The sequence below is a fragment of the Sinocyclocheilus anshuiensis genome, unplaced genomic scaffold, assembly GCF_001515605.1.
Source record: "Sinocyclocheilus anshuiensis isolate Anshui unplaced genomic scaffold, SAMN03320099.WGS_v1.1 scaffold115, whole genome shotgun sequence".
Taxonomy (NCBI): Eukaryota; Metazoa; Chordata; class Actinopteri; order Cypriniformes; family Cyprinidae; genus Sinocyclocheilus; species Sinocyclocheilus anshuiensis.
Window position 1 is genome coordinate 754,096 of NW_015548219.1, and position 6,716 is coordinate 760,811.

Sequence of the window (6,716 nt, forward strand, 5' to 3'; positions counted from 1 at the left end):
ACATTTCTTTATACTTTCAATATTGGTCTGGAGCCTAGTTTATTTCAGAATATGGCTTAACATCTAATACAAACATAAAATTACAATGATTGAAAATATTTTGGGTTACAATAGATGATTTTATAGCTGTGATGCTGCCGTGCTTGTTTTTCTGAGCTTTTCCCCACGATTCTCAGCGTCACACTCTACTAAAGAGTAATGGCTGCATAAACATGTCAGGGAAGACACATGCCATATTATATTATCTTAGTGTACCTCAACTTATCAGGTTACCAGATTCTTTCACTGGCTAGTCTGTGTTAATGGATAAGCCATTATACCCTTTGGGAGGAGAGAAGGTGGGAAGAATAAATAAAATGCCATCATTTGTCTGATCTTTACTAATCTGTGGTGAAGGGGAACATGGTGAGAATCCATTTTAGTGCAATGTGTGTTGGATGCACTTTCCTGGGGATGGCATCACTGCCCACCATTGTTGGGTTGTGGACCGTTCAACTCCTTCCTTCTACAGAAGCTCCTGCTGAGCCCTGGAACGAGTATCGTCTACCAGACACTCTGGTTCCAGACTACTACAACATTATGCTCTGGCCTCAACTCCAGCCGAACGTTCATGGCCTCTTTGTATTCACTGGAAATTCCAGTGTGGTCTTCAAATGTCTGAGGGAGACCGCCCTCATCCTCATTCACTCCAATAAGCTGAACCTGACCTCAATAGATGGATATCTGGCCAAACTCTCTGCGCTTGGTACCTCAGTAGCACCCTCAATTCATAAAACCTTGATGCAGGAGATGACGCAGTACCTTGTCATACAGTTGAAGGGCAAGTTGAAAGCTGGAGAGTTTTATGAGCTTTACACAGAGTTTGTGGGAGAACTTGCTGACGTGGCAGGGTTCTACTGAAGTGAATATGATGAGAATGGAGAGAAAAAGTAAGTCCAACTATTATTTTTAAGATCTACAGATCTTCAATAAAACCAGTCAGGAACTCTAATGGATGAAAAATCAAAGCTATCAAGATCAGCATCAAGGCTCTTGCCATTGGCAGGTCACATGTTTGTTTGATAAGTCTCTTATGCCCGTTTAACCTTTGTACTGTCATATAAACATGGAAGATTACTTCCTGGATCCATAAAGCAATTTTTATGTGTGTGTTTGGGCACTAAATAATATTCACAAGATTTTTCAGGTGTGGGAGATTCAATCATCATGTAAGCATTGTTTGGACAGAGAAAATATATAGTTTCCCAAAATTGCATAATAATAACCCAGCTCTTATTTTATGGTCTGTACCTACTGTTGGTGTTAGGAACATTATATATTTGTGATATAGCCTAACAATAATGACTTCCTCCAGGATAGTAGCCACCAGCCAGATGCATTCCACACATGCTCGCAAGACCTTTCCATGTTTCGATGAGCCTGCAATGAGAGCGGTTTTCTACATCACTCTCATCCATAACAGAGGAACGGTGGCCCTGTCGAATGGAATGGAAATCAGTCAGTTCTACCAAAAACAGTTTCGTTTTACACACAATGACTATGTTAAATATTGTAATGTGAACACTGGGTGTAATAAATCGGGGCCCCTAGAGCATCTGTAGAAAAAAAAAAACTTTCTCTGCTTTCTATAGTTACGTTGATTTTACATGACAGATAGACAAACAGATAGATATCTAATAAAATAGAATCTAATTTACAGCTTGTTTTCTTCATTCAGAGAAAGTGGACACTGTCCTTGATGGACAACCTGTTACTGTGACAACATTTGAACCCACAAAGAACATGTCCTCCTATCTATTGGCGCTGGTTGTTAGTGACTACACAAATGTTACATCAGCAAATGACACTTTGGTACGACCATCATTCATCTTTCATGAGCTGTAGAGCTGCTTTAAAAGATAAAAATCTCACATTTATTTAACCACAAAATGTGCCTTACAGCATATTTACTCATGGTTCATATGACCAAAGTATGTTTGCGCTGAACAGATACGAATATGGGCTCGTAAGAAAGCCATCGAGGACGGCCATGGTGATTATGCCCTGAATATAACTGGGCCAATCCTCAAGTTTTTTGAAAAATATTACAGTGTACCATATCCACTCTCTAAATCAGGTATGTTTAAACCATCTTTTGAAGATTATTGCCTGGGGGAAAATAATGTGTAAGGATTTTTAATTCTCTAACTTGAAGACCAGATTGCCCTGCCTGATTTTTACTTTGGGGCGATGGAGAATTGGGGGCTGGTGACGTACAAGGAGACAAACCTTCTATATCAGGGCTGTCCAAACTCGGTCCTGGAGGGCCGGTGTCCTGCAGAGTTTAGCTCCAACTTGCCTCAACACACCTGACTGGAAGTTTCTATGCCTGGTAAGAGCTTGATTAGCTGGTTCAGGTGTGTTTAATTAGGGTTGGAGCTAAACGCTGCAGGAAACCGGCCCTCCAGGACCGAGTTTGGACAGCCCTGTTCTATATGATCCAGTCATCTCCTCTAATGCAAACAAAGAGAGAACGGCCACCATTATAGCCCATGAACTGGCACACATGGTACTTGCATTTATAAAAATATGATATAATAGGTTTTAATTGGCTATAATATGTGTAATACAATAATAATATGACATGTTTGTCTTCTTGGTCAGTGGTTTGGCAACCTTGTGACTCTAAAGTGGTGGAATGAAGTTTGGTTAAATGAAGGTTTCGCGCCTTATGTATCATATCTTGGTGCAGACTTTGTTGAACCATCCTGGAACGTGGTGAGTGTTCACAAACTAATGAACTTTTAGCGGACTTACTGCACCAATGGTTGGTCAACTAAAACAACATTTACCAGTCATGAACTTTTATTTACATCTTTTAAAGTGTATTTTTTATTATTCCATTAAACTAATTTCATGTTCATATGGTGAAACAAGCGTTTAGCCGTTTGCCTGAATATTTTAAGAAAAAAATATGCATAGCCTACCTTAGCTGAAATGCGGTCCATGGTGATTTAACTCCACACATCTTGGTTTCTGTGACTTGTTTCCACACTAAGTTTTAACAGTGAAAAAAAAACCTTTTATTGTTAACATCTGAGGTAAAATTTAGGAGGCTCGATCGCGCCTTTTGTAAATTTCCTCAGGTGACCGTTGTATCCTCGTGTTGCTTACGTCACTTAGGGTTTTGAAATAATAGTAATAATATATGTAAAAAAATTGTTACTCATGATGAGAATTCAAAATTATATATATATTAAAAAAAGTTAACTTTTTTTTTTGCACATTTTTATTTATTATCTTTCTCCCTTATCACTCTTACAGAAAGACTTGATCATCCTTAAAGACGTACATCGTGTTTCTGCTGTGGATGCTCTGGCCTCTTCCCATCCCCTGTCTTCTAAGGAGGAAGATATTATAAAACCAGAGCAGATCACTGAGCAGTTTGATACAGTCTCCTACAGCAAGGTGCTGGACGCTTGATAACGTCTCAGGTTACTTATGTAACCACGGTTCCTTGAGTAGGGAACGAGACACTGCGTCCTCTAGGGGTCGCTATGGGGAACGCCTCGTCGTGACCCGTGTCTGAAGCATACAACGATCGAGAAAGGGAAACCCCTCTTCAAACTCATCGGCAAGATCCACCTGCGATCCCCACAAGCTCATTCCCTTCTGTGCCTCAGCAGCGGCGGGTCCTGAATCGCGGGAAGAAGATGGCTGCCCCTCTTTCCTCGAAAAGAGAGACAAACGAGAGCGGAGCTTTTTCCCTTGGAAAAAAATCATCAGATGTTAAACAACGTCAACACGGATGCACACATCCTTAAACGCTTTGCTAGTGCTCGCCATAATGAGATGAATAGAGATCGCTCTTACCACAGAAATGCAGGCTTCAAACAAAACAGTCAATGAAGACGAAGAAGAGAATGATGTGTGCTCCCGGCGCCTATTTAAACTATAGTCGCACCGGTAGTGAAGTCATGGCTGTCGCCGGCCAACGAGTTGGTGTTTTTTCAATGTATGCTTCAGACACGGGTCACGACGAGGCGTTCCCCATACCTAACTTTTAAGTAGGCTACATTGATCATTACTAGTATGACACTTTTTTCTCTGGTAACCTGCAGGGGGCGTCGGTGTTGAGAATGCTGTCAGACTTCCTTACCGAGCCTGTGTTCGTTCAAGGACTAAATGTGAGCAAAGATCAATCCAGTTATGATAATCAGATAAACACGTTTTGTTTTGTTTTGTTTTTAATCTGCTGTATTTCAGATATTTTTCTCCCTAAAAGACATATCTCACCATGTTCGCCAATAAAAATACAGTGGGTGAGGACCTGTAGAATCACCTTCAAACTGTGAGTTAATCAAAAATAAAATCAAAACCTGTAATATCATACTAATAATTAGCACGTAAATTATTTGATTAATATTCACATAACACAAATTACTCAGAAATTCAAAGTAACTCAAAAAGTTTGTCAGTACTGCCATCTAGTGGTTGATTAATCACTCTCAGTTATCACCTCTAGACTGTTGATGATAAATCTGGAACAGTTCTTCCCTTAAGTGTCAAAGAAATCATGGACCGTTGGGTTCTTCAGATGGGCTTCCCGGTGGTCACTGTCAACACTACGACAGGCCATGTCTCTCAGATGCACTTCCTTCTGGATCCTGAGTCTTCCATTCAGAGGCCGTCTCCATTCAAGTAGGTCTAAATTCATCTTCAAAGCTACCTGAGCAGATTGTGTTGTTTTTAGATCTGTTTCCGTTAGTGTTGCGTTTACTTTTTCTGATTTTATAGTTATGAATGGATTGTACCCATCAACTGGATGAAGGCAGAGGTGGTGCAGTCACGCTTTTGGCTCACAGAAAAAACTAGTATGAACACAAAATAAGTTTGATAGTGTCATTTGTTCCTATGAATAGGACAAGCTCACAATTTTGATGCATACATTTTTATATAATAAATAGGTTAACATGATTGTCTTTTCATATACGGCTTTTCACTCTGACATGAAGGCAACTGGAAATGACTGGGTGCTGGTGAAGTGAACTATGACATGAGAACTGGGAGCGTCTCCTGAATCAACTGACTGAGAACCATGAGGTAAAGACACAGAGACGTGAGTGAAATCACAGACCCAGTTCTAATTAATACATTTGACCATATTTATTGCTTTTTTTTTTAAAGGTCATCCCAGTCATCAACAGAGCTCAGATAGTGGATGATGCATTTAAACTTGCCAGGTAAAAAGTCATGAGGAGAACTGGGGTACAGTTTTGTTTAGACATAAAATATAATTGAAAAACAATGTGATAATATAATATGCATATTTTATTTATGCATGCACATTTAAATTAATTCAGTTACATACTGAATCAGAATTCTTTTTTAAGGGCAAAGATAATTCCTGTGACTTTAGCCCTAAGAACTACAAAGTACTTATCTGAAGAAAGAGAATATATGCTATAGCAGTCTGCTCTTAACCTGGATTATTTTTACCTAATGTTTACACAAACTGATGTCTATGAAATTCTACAGGTCTGTTCTAATACTTCATACTGTATATATTAGCATTTGAACCTAAGAAACCTTAGCAAACCTAAGAAATTTATTATTTGTATAATTCTTGACTATATGTATGTTGATTTCAGAGTAATAGTAATATGAGTTTTGCATTTTTTGTTGTAGAACTACACCAGAAAGCATGTGACCCCCCTTTTTTACTATTTTAAGATTATTACTGAAGATTGGTCACATGTACCCACTGGCCATACAGACCAGTAAGTGATCCATAAATATTTGTGTAATTATTAATGAAATACAAAATGTTTTTTTTATTGCCATAAATATAGGTACCTTGGATACACACTTGATGCAGCAATGATCCGTAAACAGGACGCTACCTCTGTCATTGTGTATATTGCCAGCAACCCAGATGATCAGACACTGGCTTGGAATTTTGTCAGAAGAACTGGGCGTATACAGACGTTCACAGAGTGAGCTTTATGAGCAACAGAAATGATCATTTACAAGACAACTGCAAAATTGTTACTTTTTAATGAACTGAAATAAATCTTAAATGCAGTAATGTGATACACAGAATGAATTTGTGTCCTAGGTATTGCCAGCCTTATACGTGGCATAACCAAAACATTTTCAACTGAATCAGAACTTGAGAAGGTGGGTATATTCTATAAATATACTATTAATACATTAACATTTTAAGAATTTACTTCATTGCGTAAACTCGTGATGAAACTAAACAGGTTGAACAGGTTCCTTGTCTAATTAATTTCTGTTTTGTTTTGTTTTTCCCCTCCTATCTCTCAACATGTGAAAAGCTTCTGCAGTTTAAAAGTGACAATTCGGAGACCGGCTTTGGATCAGGGACAGCAGCTCTGGAACAGGCCATTGAGAAGACAAAAGCCAATATAAAATGGGTGGCTGAAAACCAGAGAGAAGTCACAGAGTGGCTGGTGGCTGAATCTGCTTAAAATCACAAAGACTATATGACATCAGTCTCATTCATGTATATGTGTAATGATAAAGAAAAACATTTAAAAAATTTTGCATAGCACAACCAGGTGGACAGTGTATATAATATAAAGAAGAAACAAAAACTTTTAAAGTATAATGTTTATCAAGTTAATTTTGATTGTAAAATTTTGATTTGTTCTGTAATCAAATAAATACTCTGATGACCACAACATAATGATCTACTCTTCTGTTTTATCGTG

General features: G+C 38.4%; 1 pseudogene; it reads left to right on the top strand.

The window, feature by feature from the left end:
* The first annotated feature begins 402 nt into the window (after positions 1–402).
* On the top strand, positions 403–5,763 carry LOC107654087 (aminopeptidase N-like; annotated as a pseudogene).
* The last annotated feature ends 953 nt before the right edge of the window (positions 5,764–6,716 follow it).